At 40.8% G+C, this 19,288-nt stretch overlaps 1 protein-coding gene across 3 annotated transcripts in view; it reads left to right on the plus strand.

The window, feature by feature from the left end:
• Positions 1–19,288, plus strand: part of KL (klotho) — a 79,525-nt gene that overhangs the window by 50,437 nt on the left and 9,800 nt on the right. The window lies entirely within an intron of this gene.

Raw genomic sequence — 19,288 nt, forward strand, 5'->3', positions numbered from 1 at the left:
GTTCTTCTACGACTGTTTTGAAATTCTTAAAATAATTTTGTCTTTGAACTTGTGTTTTGTGAGGAGGCTGATGGGCCAGTGTGATACTCACACGGGCAGCGGAGATGCGACAGGCAGCAATGGGCAACTCTACGAGTTGGAGGAATGTCAGAGGAAATGATAAGATAACACTGTATAAATCGACATTCAAAGTGTACTTCAGACATATGAAACACATTTGTACAGAGAGTGAAATCTTTTAGAAAAATTATTCCTTGACAATCAGCAGTTCTAGATGTAATAAAATTTATATTTCGATATAATTTATCAGAAACTTATCCCAGTATAATGTCCCAAAATAATCCCAACAGTGTTGTCACAGCCTATCATTTACTCTTAATAGCTCCAACAACAGTTGCACATGCATAAAGAGACTTCTCAAAATTGAAAACTATCAAAAAGTGTTTGTAGGGCTTCCCTGGTGGTGCGGTGGTTGAGAGTCCGCCTGCCGAGGCAGGGGAAGTGTGTTTCGTGCCCTGATCCGGGAGGACCCCACATGCCTCGGAGCGGCTCGGCCCGTGAGCCATGGCTGCTGAGCCTGTGCGTCCGGAGCCTGTGCTCCGCAACGGGAGAGGCCACAACAGTGAGAGGCCCGCGTACCACAAAAAAAAAAAAAAAAAAAAAAAAAAAAAAAAAAAAATATATATATATATATATATATATATATATGGAGAAAACAATCATGAGGAAAAAAAAGACTTGGAGGATATATTTGGAAGAACTAACATGTGAATAAAAGAAGATCCAGAGAGGAGAAAAGGAACAGATGATGAAAAGGCAATAATTAAACTAATAAAAGAAGAAAATGTCCTCAAGATTAAGAAAGACCTGAATGTGCAAATTGAAACTCTTCACCAAGTTCCAAGCAGAAGGGATGAGAAAAAAAGTCACCAAAGCTTGCCTGGAAAATTCTTCAAGAATGAAGAGAAACCATTACTAACTTCTAGATGGAAATAACCAGCTACTTAAAGAATCAGACAGCCATGCACTGTTTTATATGCAATGCCTTAGATAGAAGGTGGCAAATGGCATCTGAGAGAAATGAACTGCAACCCATGGTCCTGTATCCACTTAAGACGTCATTCCCATTTCAGAACGGAGGAGAGAGTGGTGCTGTGACCCAGAGAGAGTACATCACTTGGGCATATTGGTGCCAGAGGAAACTACTAGAGGGAGGACTATACAACCAAACAACTGTACCATAACCAACACACCACCATCCTCTACCAGCACAACCACCAAAGACAGGAGAACACGAAGAGGAAGAGAGGTAGTGCTTGACAATGCATAAACAGTTAAATTTAAATGGATAGTAATAGACAAGGGAAGAAGGTATGCTAGCTACCCCAAAGAAGAATTCTTAAAATAAAGAGGAACTGTGTGAGGGTAATTCTAATAATAATCTAGAATGAAAAGTACAAAACTATCTCAGAGAAATCTACAAGTTAGGGGTGAAGGGGGAGAAAAGTAATGAAGAAAAGCATTTCAAAGATTTTATCTTGGTTTGGTTAAGGGCAGAATTGAGAACAGCAGTGAAAGTATTCTAAAAGACTGACCTTATTAGTGTAGACTGTCTTGGTGAAGGAAGCAAATTATATCTTGTTTTTAAAAAATACTACAGAAATACATGTTTTGTTATGAGGTCCTAGAGAGGGGAGGCAAACATTAATGGGATAGAAAGTTACAAAACAGCAGCGCTAACAAAAGGAAAAAGAGTGAAAAGAAACTTATGAAAACCAGCAAAAAATAGCAAAAGGAAAAAGAGGAGACAACAAAGTGAACACAAAATGAACATAAAATTAGAAGGAGTAAAATAAACTACAAAAATATATACAATGAGGTCATTAAAAACAAGGAAAGCCTGAGAAAGGCTCACAGCCGAGAGAAGCCTGAGGAACATGAGAACTAAATGTAATGTAGGAGGACTTTCAAGATGGCGGAGGAGTAAGACATGGAGATCACCTTCCTCCCCACAGATACATCAAAAAATATATCTAGATGTGGAATGACTCCTACAGAACTCAGTTTGTTATACAGCAGAAACTAACACACCATTGTAAAGCACTTATACTCCAATAAAGATGTTAAAAAGTTATGTTGTGTCCTGGATGGGGTCCTGGGACAGGAAATGGACATTAGGAAAATACTAAGGAAATCTGGTTTTGTTTTTAGCTTCAGTAAAAAGTCGAATTACAAGGCTACAGCACGTCTCAGGAACCCAAGGACTGGGATGAAGTTGGGCCTCCGATACAAACTTTAAAGAGGGACTGATGTGCTGTTGTGAGCTGGGAAATTTTCTTTTCCTCCATCTCTCAACTCTGCTTCTTTCTTGCATGTCTGCTTCAAGGTTCTGTGATGTGGCAGCCTGGGTTTCCAACCACACAGTGGAAAACTGCCAGTGATGGTTCCTTAATTTATATCTCCTCTGATTAACAGACCATTCATTTATTCATTCATTCATTCATATAAGAAATATATATTGCATGCCTACTATGTGCCAGTTAAACTCTATTGTGTTTAACTATGTTTTGCGGATAAGATAAAGCAAACATTATTCCATCCTCGTGGAAGTTACTAGATCATAAGAAAGATATTGCTTTATTACTTATACAAATAACAACATAATGACCAATAGACAAGTGCCAAGAAGAAAATATTCTTTGTATTATGAATCTGTTCCCCAACTGAGTATAGGGTATGAAGGAGGACTTCCTGGGGGAAGTGACATAAAACTGAGACCTATGCATAAATACAAGTTACCCAGCCACTGGGGACACCTTTATAAAGGTGGTGAACACCTTTATAAAAAAAGTTTGAAGATGAGGGAAGGGACAGAGGTAGAAAGCCGATTTCTCCTAAGCCTATAGCTAGTGTCTACAAGATGGAGTCAATAAATTTCTATTTATTAAACACAAATTTATTTATTGACTCCCAAAGAACATGTAGTTTTGTAGTGTCCATGTAACATTTACAAAAATAGTTCATGTTCTTGACCACACAGAAAGTCTTAATCTCAGTAAAGTAATTTAGAAATCTAGAAAACATTGTTGATTTCCTAGGAAAATATAAATTTTTAAAATTCATTGAAGAAGTAGAAATTTTGAATAGTTTGAGCGCCATAGGAGAGATTAGAAAAGAGATTAAAAATGTATTATTGAAAAAGTTAACAGTATTTGATAATTGCATAGCTGAACACTATTTAACCTTAGAGGGCAAGCATTTCTGATGTAATTTAAATTATTTAAGACTATAGAAGAAGACAAGTTCTCATTGTATTTATGAGGCCAATCTTATTACTGCAACCTGATAAAAATAGTAGTGCAAAAAGACCAGTAGTACACTAGTTGCAGAGAATTCTAAATGTGATATTAGCTACAATAATCCAGTCATGTATTGAATATTAACTGACTAATAAAGTATGGCCAAGTAGAGTTTATTGCAAGAATGCAAGGTTGCATTGGTATCAGGAAATCAAGCAACATGATTCATTACACCAACAAATTAAAGCGGAAAAGTAAATTAACATGTCAATAGATGTTGAAAAGCCATCTTGATAAACATTTGGCAGCTATCCTTAATGAGAACTTCAGGAAAATATGTACAGGAGGAACATTTGTAAGTTTGATAAAGACTACAAAACACTGGCAAACATTATTCTAAATAGCAGACCACTAAAATTACTTTAATTATGACCAGGAACTAGATAAGATTGCTTGTTCTTAGCAGCTCATGCAGCTCAATAACAAAAAAACAAACAACCCCATCCAAAAATGGGCAGAAGACCTAAATAGACATTTCTCCAAAGAAGATATACAGAATGCCAACAAACACATGAAAGAATGCTCAACATCATTAATCATTAGAGAAATGCAAATCAAAACTACAATGAGATATCATCTCACACCAGTCAGAATGGCCATCATCAAAAAATCTAGAAACAATAAATGCTGGAGAGGGTGTGGAGAAAAGGGGACACTCTTGCACTGCTGGTGGGAATGTGAATTGGTTCAGCCACTGTGGAGAACAGTATGGAGGTTCCTTAAGAAACTACAAATAGAATTACCATATGACCCAGCAATCCCACTACTTGGCATATACCCTGAGAAAACCAAAATTCAAAAAGAGTCATGTACCAAAATGTTCATTGCAGCTCTATTTACAATAGCCAGGACATGGAAACAACCTAAGCGCCCATCATCGGATGAATGGATAAAGAAGATGTGGCACATATACACAATGGAATATTACTCAGCCTTAAAAAGAAATGAAATTGAGCTATTTGTAATGAGATGGATAGACCTAGAGTCTGTCATACAGAGTGAAGTAAGTCAGAAAGAAAAAGACGAATACCGTATGCTAACACATATATATGGAATTTAAGGGAAAAAAATGTCATGAAGAACCTAGGGGTAAGATAGGAATAAAGACGCAGACCTACTGGAGAACGGACTTGAGGGTATGGGGAGGGGGAGGGGTGAGTTTTGACAGGGCGAGAGAGAGTCATGGACATATACACACTAACAAACGTAGTAAGGTAGATAGCTGGGGGGAAGCAGCCGCAAGGCACAGGGATATTAGCTCGGTGCTTTGTGACAGCCTGGAAGGGTGGGATGGGGAGAGTGGGAGGGAGGGAGACGCAAGAGGGAAGACATATGGGAACATATGTATATGTATAGCTGATTCACTTTGTTATAAAGCAGAAACTAACACACCATTGTAAAGCAATTATACCCCAATAAAGATGTTTAAAAAAAAAAAAAAAGATTGCTTGTTCTTGCCATTATTATTCAACATTGTTTTAAAAGTTCTAGCAAATGCAGTGAGAAAAGATAGTAAAATAATTTGTATAAACATTGAAAAAGAAAGGATAAAACTCTTTTTCTTGATAATATTATTATATTCCTGGAAAACCCAAGAGACATAAGGAAAAAAATACTTGAATTGGTAAGACAGATAGATATAAAAATACATATAACAATCAATAGCAGAAGTGACCTAACCATGAAAATGGGAAAAATTAATCTGTGGTTACAATAAAATGCAAAGAAATACTGTGGGAAGACAACTATTACATCCTGAAAACAAGACTCAAACAAATGGAAAATCATACTACGTTCTTAGATGTATAGACTAAAAATAATTTAAATGTTAGTGCTTCTAAAATTCACTATATACATGTACATATAATATTTACATTTAACATTAATTATGATATATACTGCAATTCCAAGTAGAATCATAGCATTTAAAAACAATATTAAAAGATCTTAAAGCTTATTTGGAAAAATAAGAAGCCCAAGAATAAAATGTATACAAAGAAGACTAGTGAGTGCAGATATTAAAGCATACTATAAAGCCACTATAATCAAATAAATAAGGCATTGGTTTTTTAAATAAGTATACATGGTAGAGGAATTGAATGAAAAGTCTTGGTATAGATTCCAAAATATACACTATTTTAATCTGTTATGAAGTTGATATTTTAATTCAGTGTGAGCTGGAAGGTGCTGGCTCAATTGACCATGCAGCTGGAAGAAAATGGAAATATACAGGTCTCTCAGCATTTATAGAAATAAATTCCAGTTAACTGAAGACTTCAAAGCAAAAAATTAAATGTAAAAATAAATCAATAAATAGATAGATGAATGAATGACTTAAATTACAGAAGAAAATCTAGGAGCCTGTACATACAATTTAGGGTTTGTGGAGACTGTTCTTAACCAAGACAAGAAACCAAAAGCTATAGAAGATTTAAACAAGGTCAATGAGAAATTGTATAGCTAAAAATATATTTGCATCACAGATGATTAAAACAAAGTTAATATCTTTAAAAGACTAAGAGTTCTTACTAATGGCAACAAATAATAGAAAATAAATATGAATGGATAATTTATCCAAAAGTGGATATAATGGCCATAAACATATGGATACTCAAAATTATCAGTAATCAGAGAAATGCAAATTAAAGTAACAATGCATTATCCCTTTATAACCATGTATTTAATACAAATATAATAGAACATAACACCATCATACTCTTTAGAGGTAAGGATGCACAGGAAAAGGTACTGTCATATTCTGCAAGTTAAATATTAATTGCAGTATGACAATATCTTCTGAGAATAAAAATTCACATACACTTTGATCCACCAGTCTCATTCCTGAGAAGCTATTCCAAAGACATAAAAATACATAATAATTTCATAAAAATAATATGTACCATGATGTTTATTACAGCATTATTCATACAGTTAAAATAATGAAACAAAGTGAATCCGTATAGAAGAATGGTTGAATCAGTGTTCAAAAGAAAATATTTTAAAATTTCATAGAATATTATGCAGCCATTAAAAAGGATAAACCATAGCAAAGTCTGTACCCTTGATTAGGATTTCTATGAAGTATCATTGAGTGACAAAAATCTAGCTGCAGAGATGTATGGTACTATATTTCTCTAAATAATACTAATATACAAGGAAGAAACTATGTCATGTATATGTGCATTTGTGAATGTCTGTATGTGTTTACAACACTAGGTTGTTAACACAGGGTACTTAGTGTGGTTTAGGAAGAAAGAAAGGAAGGTAGGAAAGAAGGAAGGAATAAATAAGAGGGGGAAGGAATTGAACTATTTAAAAAGCTAGCATGATCCCCATTTATGTTCTCTTTGTTGAATAATAAAAAATAAAGGAATGCCAGGCTACCGATAGGCAAGCTTTCAGTCACTTTTCATAAGACCTGACTTTTCTACCTTATTGTTCCTGTAGCTGCTATTCTCTCAGCAGTTATGTTCCAGTCAGCACACTGAGGAGAGTTCTTTTTCATCTCTGCAGCCTACTTAAATAAACACAGGAGCTCCACATTTCTTTGTCGTTCCATTTGTCAGATTGTGTGCGAGCCACAGAAAAAGACAGAACATTGCACAACCATTTTGCCACACTTGACAGTTTAATGGACCTGCCAATTATTGTACCAGCTTTGTATTATTAAATGTTTTAATCAAAGAGAAACTAGAAATCTATACAAGGGAACTTCCGAAGAGCTACATTTCTATTAATTCCTGGAGTCACAGCACATTAGGAAGAGAAGCAGTGATCATGCCTGTAGAAGACTTTGCGTGATAACTCCTGACACTGGGAATGCCAGTTAAACTGTGAGACCAGATCTTCAAGGCCACCTACTCACTTGGGAAATACAGAATGTCGGCAGGGGGTGTTACTGACCTCTCCAGGGTGGTCCTGCCGTACAGTTACCCCTTTCCCCTGATTTTCTCCTTCCTGTTGGGTGATTACTTCTTCTCCAGGGCCATCATCTGTCTCCCTGGTTTCCTTGACTTTTGTCTTATGATCTCTTTGAAGACCCACTGATCTCTCCTTATTGATAGATCACATGGTTAGTTAAAACCCATTGTTACATTAACTAACCTTTAAGGCAAATGTACTTTTTAATGACCCTTGGTACAGATCTTGGAGGGGAAACTCAGGCTCTCAAAACTAAATGGATGGGACGGATCCGGCCCACACTGGCTGGGGGCGAGGGGGTGGTCACTCCTGTCTCCTCAGGGGAAGTGCCGCGTTGTTTTCCTCTACAAATGCTCTCAGATCAGACTCATTACTCACTCTCTCCTTGCCTGTCTCTAGCCTGAGTAGTCTGAGATGAACAGTTTTTGTGTGTTAGAAAACAATACGTGGACTTGCTTTGGTGCTCGCACTAATGTGGAAGGATGGAGGGTCAAGTCCGAATATTTGAGAATAAACCTTTCATAGTTTGTCCGCAAAAGACAAAACAAAACAAAAAATCAGGTTTCGGGAAACCGCACTTGACATGGTGCTAAGAACCGTTTTGTTCCTGTAGAGAAGGGCAATTATGGGCAAGTATTTCTGGGTACATGGTCACATTAAACAATGACAGCAAAAGACTCCCCGGTGAATTTTGCCACTTTGTATGACCCCCTCCTTAATCTGAATTTCAGAGATGTTAAAATACCACTAAGAAGAGTGTCTGCCACAATTTAAATGTGCGTCATGATGCTTTGCGTATCCGTTCTTTGAAAACAGCTGGATTTTGAGGCTGTCGTTATGGAGGGGACTCGGTGTTTGTGAGCCCTTTGTAGCCCTCAGATGTCCATGCCTGAGGACTCTCCCTTAATCTACGGGCACTTATTTTTGAGAATCCACAATCATGCAAATGTCCAGTAGGTTGGAAATGGTGATTCTCTAAAACTCCCCGTGCCCTGCTATGGCATTGCCTAACACCTCAGGGCTGATACAGAGGAAGGCACCCGGGTGGAGAGGAGGGAGTAGAATGATGCTTTCTATGTCCTGGAAGCCCTTTCTGAAGCTTTTTCCACTCATCCTTCTTCTCCCCAATCCCTCCATTCCCATTTAGATCTGCGGCTCTGCTCTGAGGACCAAAAACAGCTTCCCACTCTGCGTGTGTGTTATCTCCCCGTGAGGCCCCGCTTGTGGGCAGGAAATCACACTCGAAGGTTGCTTGGTGAGCACAGAACAGAATTCAGTGAGATGGGGGACAGGATGCTGGTGGCCTGTGTGTCCCTTGGGGAGAGGCCACTGACAGGGGAGTGAGGCCCTGGAAGCCCACTGCCCTGATGCTCTCTTTCCCAGGCAGGCCTATCCGATGGATATTCCCAGTGTTCCCCTCTGAGATTTCCTTTCTTGTGGTTCCAAGACTGACCAGCTGCCCCTCTGGGCAGAACGTTCTTCCTGGTTTTATAGAACCAGCTTCCAGTCACTTTGAACTGGGAGGCTTATTGTTGTTTTAAGGTGTCTGTACTTTTCTGCCTAGCCCCCTGAGAGTGCTTCGCAAGGATTTTCCCCCATGCGTGCCTAAGTTTGAGGGGTTCCCCAGCCTAGATACCCACTCTTCCCCCGTACTGGCCCATGTCTCCAGCTGGGAAGGAATGTATTTGACTTTCTTAATTCCCTGTTCTTTCCCCTGTTTTTAATTAAATCTATTGTCTGTGAGGTCCCAGTGAAGATGTGTTCATTTAGAGCATTTTCCTTACTCATAAGGTGGCATCTGGAAAAGGCAGAGCGAGCACACGTCAGCATAAGGCACAGCCCAAGAGGATTTCCGACAAGGGTCTAGGGAGCAAGTGCAGAAATATGCTCTCCATCTCACCCTCTTCACTGCTTCTTATACAAGTTGTCATTAAATTGTCCTTTGGCAATTTACAAAGGTGATAACTTAACAGTTACAATTCACCCTTGGCTTTAAAAATGTACCAGTCAGTGTTCCCACATCCTCCCAGCTTCCTCCTGGAGTGATGGGGAATGGTCCCTGGCAGCCTGACTACAAAGAGTCAGGGCTTCTGGCTGGTGTACAAACAAGTAAGAGGCGGTTCATTATTGCAGCATCTGTGGGAATTTAAAAACTGAGAAAACCAACTAAAATTTGATCTGCTTTTTATTACCACCATGAGCTGGCAGTTCTAAGTTCTTTTAGTGAGATATTTTTATTGTTCTTTGTTCTATATCAATCGTTGCAGTTACTGCTGAATTTTAGCAGAATATATGTAAGCTTCCAATTAGCATATTTGATTATATATCCTTTAATAAGCTTTTTAATCTACTAGGAAGTTAACTCAGAGAACTCTCAGCTATAGTCAGCCCCTGACACAGGCAGATCCGGCTACATGGGTTTGTTCAATAGTAAGAAAATAAGAGCCAGAACAGGTGAGAGTTTGGAATTGTTCTACATTGCTTTGGGCATAATTCAGTTCCTGTTTCCAACCCTGTGATCGTTTGGACTGTATATTTGAGATAAACAATGAGTGACTGTAAAACAAAGAACCAGACTTGAGTTAATTGAATTCTATCATTTCCTGTGATCAATTGGAACTTCTATTTTTGTTTAAAGTTTAAAACAGTGACCAACATTTTAAACTGAATGACTTCTCACCCACTAAGATGTGTATGACCCAAAAGATGGACAAGGATGTGGAGAAACTGGAATCCTTATACTTTGTTAGTGGGAGGGTAAGATGCACAGCCAGTTTGGAAAATAGTTTGGTAGTTTCTTAAAATGTTAAATAAAAATACATTACATGGTCCAGCAATTCTGCTCCTAGGTATCTACCCATGAGAAATGAATCACTCTCTGTTCTTTCGACCACATTCTATTTCTTAGAAGCAAGTCACTAAATACAGATCACACTCAAGGAGAGGAGAATTAAGCTCCACCTCTTTTTTTTTTTTTTTTTTTTTTTTGCAGTACGCAGGCCTCTCACTGTTGTGGCCTCTCCCGTTGCGGAGCACAGGCTCCGGACGCGCAGGCTCAGCGGCCACGGCTCACGGGCCCAGCCGCTCCGCGGCATGTGGGATCTTCCTGGACCGGGGCACGAACCCGCGTCCCCTGCATCGGCAGGCGGACTCGCAACCACTGTGCCACCAGGGAAGCCCTAAGCTCCACCTCTTGAAGGCTGGAGGTGAGTAATTTGTGGACATATTTTTAAACCACCCTCTGAACCAGGTATCATTCTACATTATTCAGGAGGGAGATGTTTATGGTTGGAAAGTTGAGGATGCTATAAGGAAGAAATCTTTTTGCTTTCTTTTTGTCTTCTACAGGTATAACATCATCCATGTCAAGCACAGGTCTATCCCTTCCTTCTCTTTATTCTTGCACTAAATATGCATTTTACAAGTCTTTATTATTACTGCTTATTTTTTGCTGTCCTCAATACATTCTTAAAATTTCAATACATGCTGGGTTTCAGACTTCTGAATGCTGCTCATAGGTGTTATGCCCATCTTTTGAATCTGTTCTTGGTATTTTGCCCTGTTTTTAGGAAACAGGACATAATTTTTTTTTAAACATCTTTATTGGAGTATAATTGCTTTACAATGGTGTATTAGTTTCTGCTGTATAACAAACTGAATCAGCTATATGTGTACATATATAGCCATATCTCTTCCCTCTTGCGTCTCCCTCCCACCCTCCCTATCCCACCCCTCTAGGTGGTCACAGAGCACCAAGCTGATCTCCCTGTGCTATGCGGCTGCTTCCCACTAGCTATCGGTTTTACATTTGGTAGTGTATATATGTCCATGCCACTCTCTCACTTCGTCCCAGCTTACCCTTCCCCCTCCCCATGTCCTCAAGTACATTCTCCATGTCTGGTCTTTATTCCTGTCCTGCCCCTAGGTTCTTCAGAAGCATTTTTTTTTAGATTCCATATATATGTGTTAGCATACGGTGTTTGTTTTTCTCTTTCTGACTTACTTCACTCTGTATGACAGTCTTTAGGTCCATCCACTTCACTACAAATAACTCAATTTCATTTCTTTTTATGGCTCAGTAATATTCCATTGGACAAATGTGCCACATCTTCTTTACCCATTCAACTGTCGATGGACACTTAGGTTGCTTCCATGTTCTGGCTATTGTAAATAGAGCTGCAGTGAACATTGTGGTACATGACTCTTTGAATTACGGTTTTCTCAGTGTATATGCCTGGTAGTGGGATTGCTGGGTTGTATGGTAGTTCTAGTTTTAGTTTTATAAGGAACCTCCATACTGTTCTCCATAGTGGCTGTATCAATTTACATTCCACCAATAGTGTAGGAGGGTTCCCTTTTCTCCACACCCTCTCCAGCATTTATTGTCTGTAGATTTTTTGATGATGGCCATTCTAACTGGTGTGAGGTAATACCTCGTTGTAGTTTTGATTTGCATTTCTCTTAATGATTAGTGATGTTGAGCATCCTTTCATGTGTTTGTTGGCAATCTGTATATCTTCTTTGGAGAAATGTGTATTTAGGTCTTCTGCCCATTTTTGGATTGGGTTGTTGGTTTTTTTGATATTGAGCTGTATGAGCTGCTTTTATATTTTGGAGATCAATCCTTTGTCAGTTGCTTTGTTTGCAAATATTCTTGCCCATTCTGAGAGTTGTCTTTTCATCTTGTTTATGGTTTCCTTTGCTGTGTAAAAGCTTTCCAGTTTCATTAGGTCCCATTTGTTTATTTTTGTTTTTATTTCCATTTCTCTAGGAGGTGGGTTAAAAAGGATCTTGCTGTGATTTATGTCATAGAGTGTTCTGCCTATGTTTTCCTCTAAGACTTTTATAGTGTCTGGCCTTACATTTAGGTCTTTAATCCATTTTGAGTTTATTTTTGTGTATGGTGTTAGGGAGTGTTCTAATTTCATTCTTTTACATGTAGCTGTCCAGTTTTCCCAGCACCACTTATTGAAGAGGCTGTCTTTTCTCCATTGTATATCGTTGCCTCCTTTATCAAAGATAAGGTGACCATTTGTGTGTGGATTTATCTCTGGGCTTTCAATCCTGTTCCATTGATCCATATTTCTGTTTTTGTGCCAGTACCATATTGTCTTGATTACCGTAGACTTGTAGTATAGTCTGAAGTCAGGGAGCCTGATTCCTCCAGCTCCGTTTTTCTTTCTTAAGATTGCTTTGGCTATTCGGGGTCTTTCGTGTTTCCATACAAATTGTGAACGTTTTTGTTCAAGTTCTGTGAAAAATGCTTTAGTTTGAGAGGGATTGCATTGAATCTGTAGATTGCATTGGGTAGTATAGTCATTTTCACAATGTTGCTTCTTCTAATCCAAGAACATGGTATATGTCTCCGTCTGTATCATCTTTAATTTCTTTCATCAGTGTCTTATAGTTTTCTTCATACAGGTCTTTTGTGTCCTTAGGTAGATTTATTCCTAGGTATTTTATTCTTTTTGTTGTGATGGTAAATGGGAGTGTTTCCTTAATTTCTCTTTCCGATTTTTCATCATTAGTGTATAGGAATGCAAGAGATTTCTGTGTATTAATTTTGTATCCTTCTACTTTACCAAATTCATTGATTAGCTCTAGTAGTTTTCTGGTAGCATCTTTAGGATTCTCTATATAGAGTATCATGTCATCTGCAAACAGTGACAGGTTTACTTCTTCTTTTCCGATTTGGATTCCTTTTATTTCTTTTTCTTCTCTGTCTGCTGTGGCTAAAACTTCCAAAACTATGTTGAATAATAGTGGTGAGAGTGGGAAACCTTGTCTTGTTCCTGATCTTAGTAGAAATGGTTTCAGTTTTTCACCATTCAGAATGATATTGGCTGTGGGTTTGTCATATATGGCCTTTATTATGTTGAGGTAAGTTCCTTCTCTGCCTACTCTCTGGAGAGTTTTTATCATAAGTGGGTGTTGAATTTTGTTGAAAGCTTTTTCTGCATGTATTGAGGTGATCATATGGTTTTTATCCTTCAATTTGTTAATATGGTTTATCACATTGATAATTTGCATATATTGAAGAATATTTTCATTCCTGGGATAAACCCCACTTGATCATGGTGTATGATCCTTTTAATGAGCTGTTGGATTCTGTTTGCTAGTATTTTGTTGAAGATTTTTGCATCTATGTTTATCAGTGATATTGGCCTGTAGTTTTCTTCTTTTGTGACATCTTTGTCTGGTTTTGTTATCAGGGTGATGGTGGCCCCGTAGAATAAGTTTGGGAGTGTTCCTCTCTCTGCTATATTTTGGAAGAGCTCAAGAAGGCTGTGTCAGCTCTTCTCTAAATGTTTGATAGAATTTGCCTGTGAAGCCATCTGGTCCTGGGCTTTTGTTTGTTGGAAGATTTTTAATCACAGTTTCATTTTCAGTGCTTGTGATTGGTCTGTTTATATTTTCTGTTTCTTCCTGGTTCAGTCTCGGAAGGTTGTGATTTTCTAAGAATTTGTCCATTTCTTCCAGGTTTTCCATTTTATTGGCAGATAGTTGCTTGTCGTAATCTCTCATGATCCTTTGTATTTCTGTAGTGTCAGTTGTTACTTCTCCTTTTTCATTTCTAATTCTGTTGATTTGAGTCTTCTCCCTTTTTTTCTTAATGAGTGTGGCTAATCAATTTTGTTTATCTTCTCAAAGAACCAGCTTTTAGTTTTATTGATCTTTGCTATCATTTCCTTCATTTCTTTTTCATTCATTTCTGATGTGATCTTTATGATTTCTTTCCTTCTGCTAACTTTGGTTTTTTGTCTTTGTTGTTCTTCTTTCTCTGATTGCTTTAGGTGTAAGGTTAGGTTGTTTATTTGAGATGTTTCTTGTTTCTTGAGGTAGATTGTATTGCTGTAGACTTCCCTCTTAGAACCACTTTTGCTGCATCACATAGGTTTTGGGTCATCGTGTTTTCATTGTCATTTGTTTCTAGGTATTTTTGATTTCCTCTTTCATTTCTTCAGTGATCTCTTGGTTATTTAGTATTGTGTTGTTTAGCCTCCATGTGTTTGTATTTTTTACAGTTTTTTTCCTGTAATTGATATCTAGTCTCATAGTGTTGTCGTCGGAAAAGATACTTGATAGGATTTCAATTTTCTTAAATTTACCGAGGCTTGATTTGTGACCCAAGATATGATCTATCCTGGAGAATATTCCATGAGCACTTGAGAAGAAAGTGTATTCTGTTGTTTTTGGATGGAATGTCCTATAAGTATCAATTAAATCCATCTTGTTTAATGTGTCATTTAAAGCTTGTGTTTCCTTATTTTTTTTTCATTTTGGATGATCTATTGGTGAAAGTGGGGTGGTAAAGTCCCCTAGTATTATTGTGTTACTGTTGAGCTCCCCTTTTATGGCTATTAGCATTTGCTTTATGTATAGAGGTGCTCCTATGTTGGGTGCATAAATATTTACAATTGTTATATCTTCTTCTTGGATTGATCCCTTGATCATTATGTAGTGTCCTTCTTTGTCTCTTGTAATAGTCTTTTGTTTTAAAGTCTATTTTGTCTGATATGAAAATTGCTACTCCAGCTTGCTTTTGATTTCCATTTGCATGGAATATCTTTTTCCATCCCCTCACTTTCAGTCTGTATGTGTCCCTAGGTCTGAAGTGGGTCTGTTGTAGACAGCATATATACAGGTCTTCTTTTTTTTTTTTGTGGTACGCAGGCCTCTCACTGTTGTGGCCTCTCCTGTTGCGGAGCACAGGCTCCGGACGCACAGGCTCAGCAGCCATGGCTCACGGGCCTAGCCGTTCTGTGGCACGTGGGATCTTCCCGGACCGGGACACGAACCTATGTCCCCTGCATTGGCAGGTGGACTCTCAACCACTGCGCCACCAGGCAAGCCCCCAGTCTATGTCTTTTGGTTGGAGCATTTAATCCATTTACATTTAAGGTAGTTATCAACGTGTATGTTCTTATTACCCAGGACATAATTTTAATGTCATTAGATATAATTATTGCCAGGGCCCCAGGAATGCTGAGATCTTGATCATCTATTATCAGTGACCCTTCCCACAGGCTCGGAAAGCTCTCTGTGAACAGGAACAACAGCAGAAGGGTATCAAAAGACGTCTTTATTAATAGCTGTGCAAATGTCTGAGAATTATAGTAAAGGACAAGCACTCCCATTTGCCTCTGAACCTAAATCTTAGGACTGAGCAGGCCCCGTCATGCCACAGGGCGGGACGGGGATCTATCCGTGTATCCGGCTGTACTTAGCAGGCCAGCTGCGTGCACAGAGAAAGGAGCACACATGATGGGTACCACCTGGCGATGCTGTGACCGCCTCCAAACAATGTCACGGAGCTCGGTGATTCACATTAGCAGCTCCCCTCCCCTAGAAGGTGCTGCAAAGGGCTGGACAGAATAGCCTGGCTGGAGGTATGTTGTCCCTCCCTCATGTGCCCTTTGCTGCTTCCAAGTCTGGCCTCACCAGCGGGCTTGCTGTGCACCCCACTGTCTTGCTGTCTTCTTTTTTAAATTTATTTTATTTTTGGCCGTGTTGGGTCTTCATTGCTGCATGTGGGCTTTCTGTAGTTGTGGAGGGCAGGAGCTACTCTTCATTGCAGTGCATGGGCTTCTCATTGCGGTGGTTTCTTTTGTTGCAGAGCACAGGCTATAGGCGCTCCCGCTTCAGTAGTTGTGGCATGTGGGCTCAGTAGTTGTGGCTCGTGGGCTCTAGAGCGCGCAGGCTCAGCAGTTGTGGTGCATGGGCTTAGTTGCTCCACAGCATGTGGGATCTTCCTGGACCAGGGCTTGAACCCATGTCCCCTGCACTGGCAGATGGATTCTTAACTACTGCACCACCAGGGAAGCCCCGGTGTCTTCTTCTTGTTGGAGACTATTTGCAATTATACTCAAAGTGTCACTCTTTAGAAGATCCACTCAGCCAATCTGCTGGGTGTTCTTACCAGCCAGCATAGCTTCCTGATTTCATCATTCTGTCATAGAGGAACCCTCCTCATTAAGGGAAGCAGCGAAGCAAAGCTCAGATTGCCTGAGTGTGTCCTGGTTGGGTGACATCAGGAAAGTCACCAGTCCTTTCTTAGCCTCAACTTACTCTTCTAAAAAATAGATATAACAGTATCTATGTCATTGGGTTGTTGTGAGGATTGATACCTACATTGTGCATACACATATACATGTATGTGAGTGTGTATGGAAAATCGTTGGTAAACAGTAAGGCCCCAATGCACACAGCTGTCACTATTGTCTTATCACTTTTTACCTAATGGGAGGTTTATTCCATGTGTGATTGGTGACGATCTGAAGTAGGAAGATAAAGAACCCATAGCATACAGGGCATCAGAACGTTCCCTGGACATTTACACTTCTAGGTTTGAAGTTCTGGTTCACTATGGTTCCCCTCATTAGCCTTTGAAATTCCACTTGGAGAATGCCGTGGAGAACTGCCATCCTACTTGCTGCCTCTTCTGGCCTTGATTCCTTTGTCCCGTTTCAGTGGCCTGACCCTTGTCCTGGGAATTACTGCCGCTGGAGAGTCTTTTCCTCATTTGCATGGCTCACATGATGGACGTCACCTTGGGTCTATTTCTGATCTCTGCATAACATCTTGACACTGGAATATGAGAACACGAGCAGCTGTTCATTTTATACTCCCCAATCCTTGAACAAAAATTGCAAAGTGTTCTGTCTTCTCAGAGAAAAACTGTCCCCCTCTTGTTCTTACTCAGTTTCAAGAAGTGACAACTGTTGCTGTATGTATGACTGGTTAAAATTCCTTCATTTCATGTAAAGGATCCTCCTTGATGCCTGCTTTGCAGCATCAGTAATACGGGGGAGCAGGGCTCTGTTAAATGTGAATTTTGAGATTTATGGGGAAGATCAGGACAGCTACACAACCGTCTGAAAAGTGAACAAGGCAGCCAAATTGCTGCTGCATTTTTTTTTGTTTGAAATGCTGCATCACTGCTTTGATGTTTTTTATGCTGCATCACTGCTTTGATGTTTTTTATGCTTCTGGGTATAAACATACGCTGCTGGGTTTATACTGGAACCACTGCAAACTGATAGAAAACTAAGAAGAAATCCACTCGCCTTTGCCACTTCCAAGTCTTTTTCGAGCTGAATGTTCAGTTTCATGCAGTTCTAGAAGGGAAGCCCTGTTCTGGAGTGTGTGTTCCTCGTGTGCGGGGTCCCAGAGGGCAGCTCCAGCAGATCCCAGCGATGGGTGGTCCTCCCCCCACCGCTCCCCGGCAGCTGCTCCTTCCAGAGCATGTTTAATTTCAGACCATCGGATAGCCCTTTTCGCCAAAGTAATTTGAACCGCCCATCTCTGCGGCAGTCAGCACACTATCTGTGGCTCAGACAGAATTGATAGTTGTGCCTGTTTCCTTTTAGTTTTCCCCTGTAGATGAGGGAGCAGCAGAGAAACTGAAGGACATCAGGAAAAGCAGCGAACACCACCACATCCAGTGGTCTTGTTTGTTTGCCCAGTACTCCCCAGTTTGGCCCTTCCTCACTCAGCGTCTTCAACTCTTGTCCGTTTGGCGTATATGGGAATCCAGCCCCCAGAAAGGCAGGGTCCCTTCTCCCTGGCTGGCACCTCCTGGATGCTCCCTCGGGTCTTCCTTGGGCACAAAGTTCCTGGCAAAGCTGCGCATTACAGGATTGAGACAAAATGGATACCACACACCATCTTGGGAATTTCTTCAGAAAACTGCTTGACGGGCTTGGAAACCAAGGAATGGGAGTGGGGATTCTCTGAGAAGAAAAGATGAGATTCAGACAGCTTTGAAGTGGTGGAGGGGGAGAGAGACGGGGGAAGGAAGGGTCAGGCTGGAGGAGGCTCCCTGGAAGAGCCCTTCTGAATCCAGGCAGAGCTCCCATCTCTGACTCTCCTGGGAGCGCAGCACCCAAGCCTCCCCAGGGAAGCAGGGACCACGTGGGGAAACGACCCGTACACTCCAACCACCAGGGAACAACAAGGTCAGGTGACTTTCAGGGTTAGGCTTTTTTTGTACTGTGGTAGCAGCATTTCAGTCTCTTCCGTATTCCAAAAATAGCTTCCACCTACCTGCTGATGCCTGAAATCCTTGTAACAGGAGAGAAAGCCTCTAATGCCAGATAAGGAGATAAAAGACTTCATTATGCAAATCTACAGTGGAGCAACTCTGTCTGAAACATTCATATGAAAATGTCACCAATCAGCTTTTCAGCAGACAGGATGACTGATAACCACGGGGATGGCAGAGGCGTCTGCCACCCTTGACGTGAGCACAGGGATGGGAAGGGAAGGCGAGGAAGCCCGACATAGGGCTGGCACCCGCTGTGCCCACAGAGGCGGCGTGGTGATTTTTCCCGAGATGACTAGGATTTACGGCAACGAATCCGCGCGCGTCCCTGGTGTGATGATCTTCTGGGTCTTGGGGTGGAGCCACGCGGCCAGGGCGTGAAGGTGGGTCTTCCGCCTCCTGCCAGCAGCGCAGTTGTTCTTCACGTTCTGAAGCTGGGGAGTGGGAGTGAGGTGGGCTGGGTCAGACCCTTCCCTGCGGGAGGCGTTCACTGTTCCCGGAGTGGAGTCTGAGCCTGGGGGGGCGGGGGTGGCAGGCGGAGAGGTGAGAGCGCCTGGGGTCAGGTGTGGGTTAAGGCGCTGGAAGCAGAGCCCCTTGGGGCTGCTGCTTTAAGTTACATCCTACCTTGTACTGTCTCCCCGGTGTGTTGATTGAGTCTTATCCCAAGTGACGCCTGGTCTCAGGTGTGTTGTGGGGATTTAGGGAAGCACTTGGAGCAGCTCCACAAGGAGGTATCACGGGGAGAACGGGGTCTTCCTCCCCTCCCAGGACTCTGGTGCCAGGGTGGGTCCCAGCAGTGAGCTGAACTGTCGTGGTCGTGGTCAGCAGGGGTGGGTGTGCGTGTGAGGATGAACCAAGCTGACAAGGGAGCCTGCCTTCAAGCACGTGGAGACGCTTGTCTCGAAAACTCCGCGAAGTATCCGGGGGCCTTGGAGACATGCTTGTATCTGGAAATCAGAACGGC

The sequence above is a fragment of the Phocoena sinus genome, chromosome 18 (genome assembly GCF_008692025.1).
Source record: "Phocoena sinus isolate mPhoSin1 chromosome 18, mPhoSin1.pri, whole genome shotgun sequence".
NCBI classification, from domain to species: Eukaryota; Metazoa; Chordata; class Mammalia; order Artiodactyla; family Phocoenidae; genus Phocoena; species Phocoena sinus.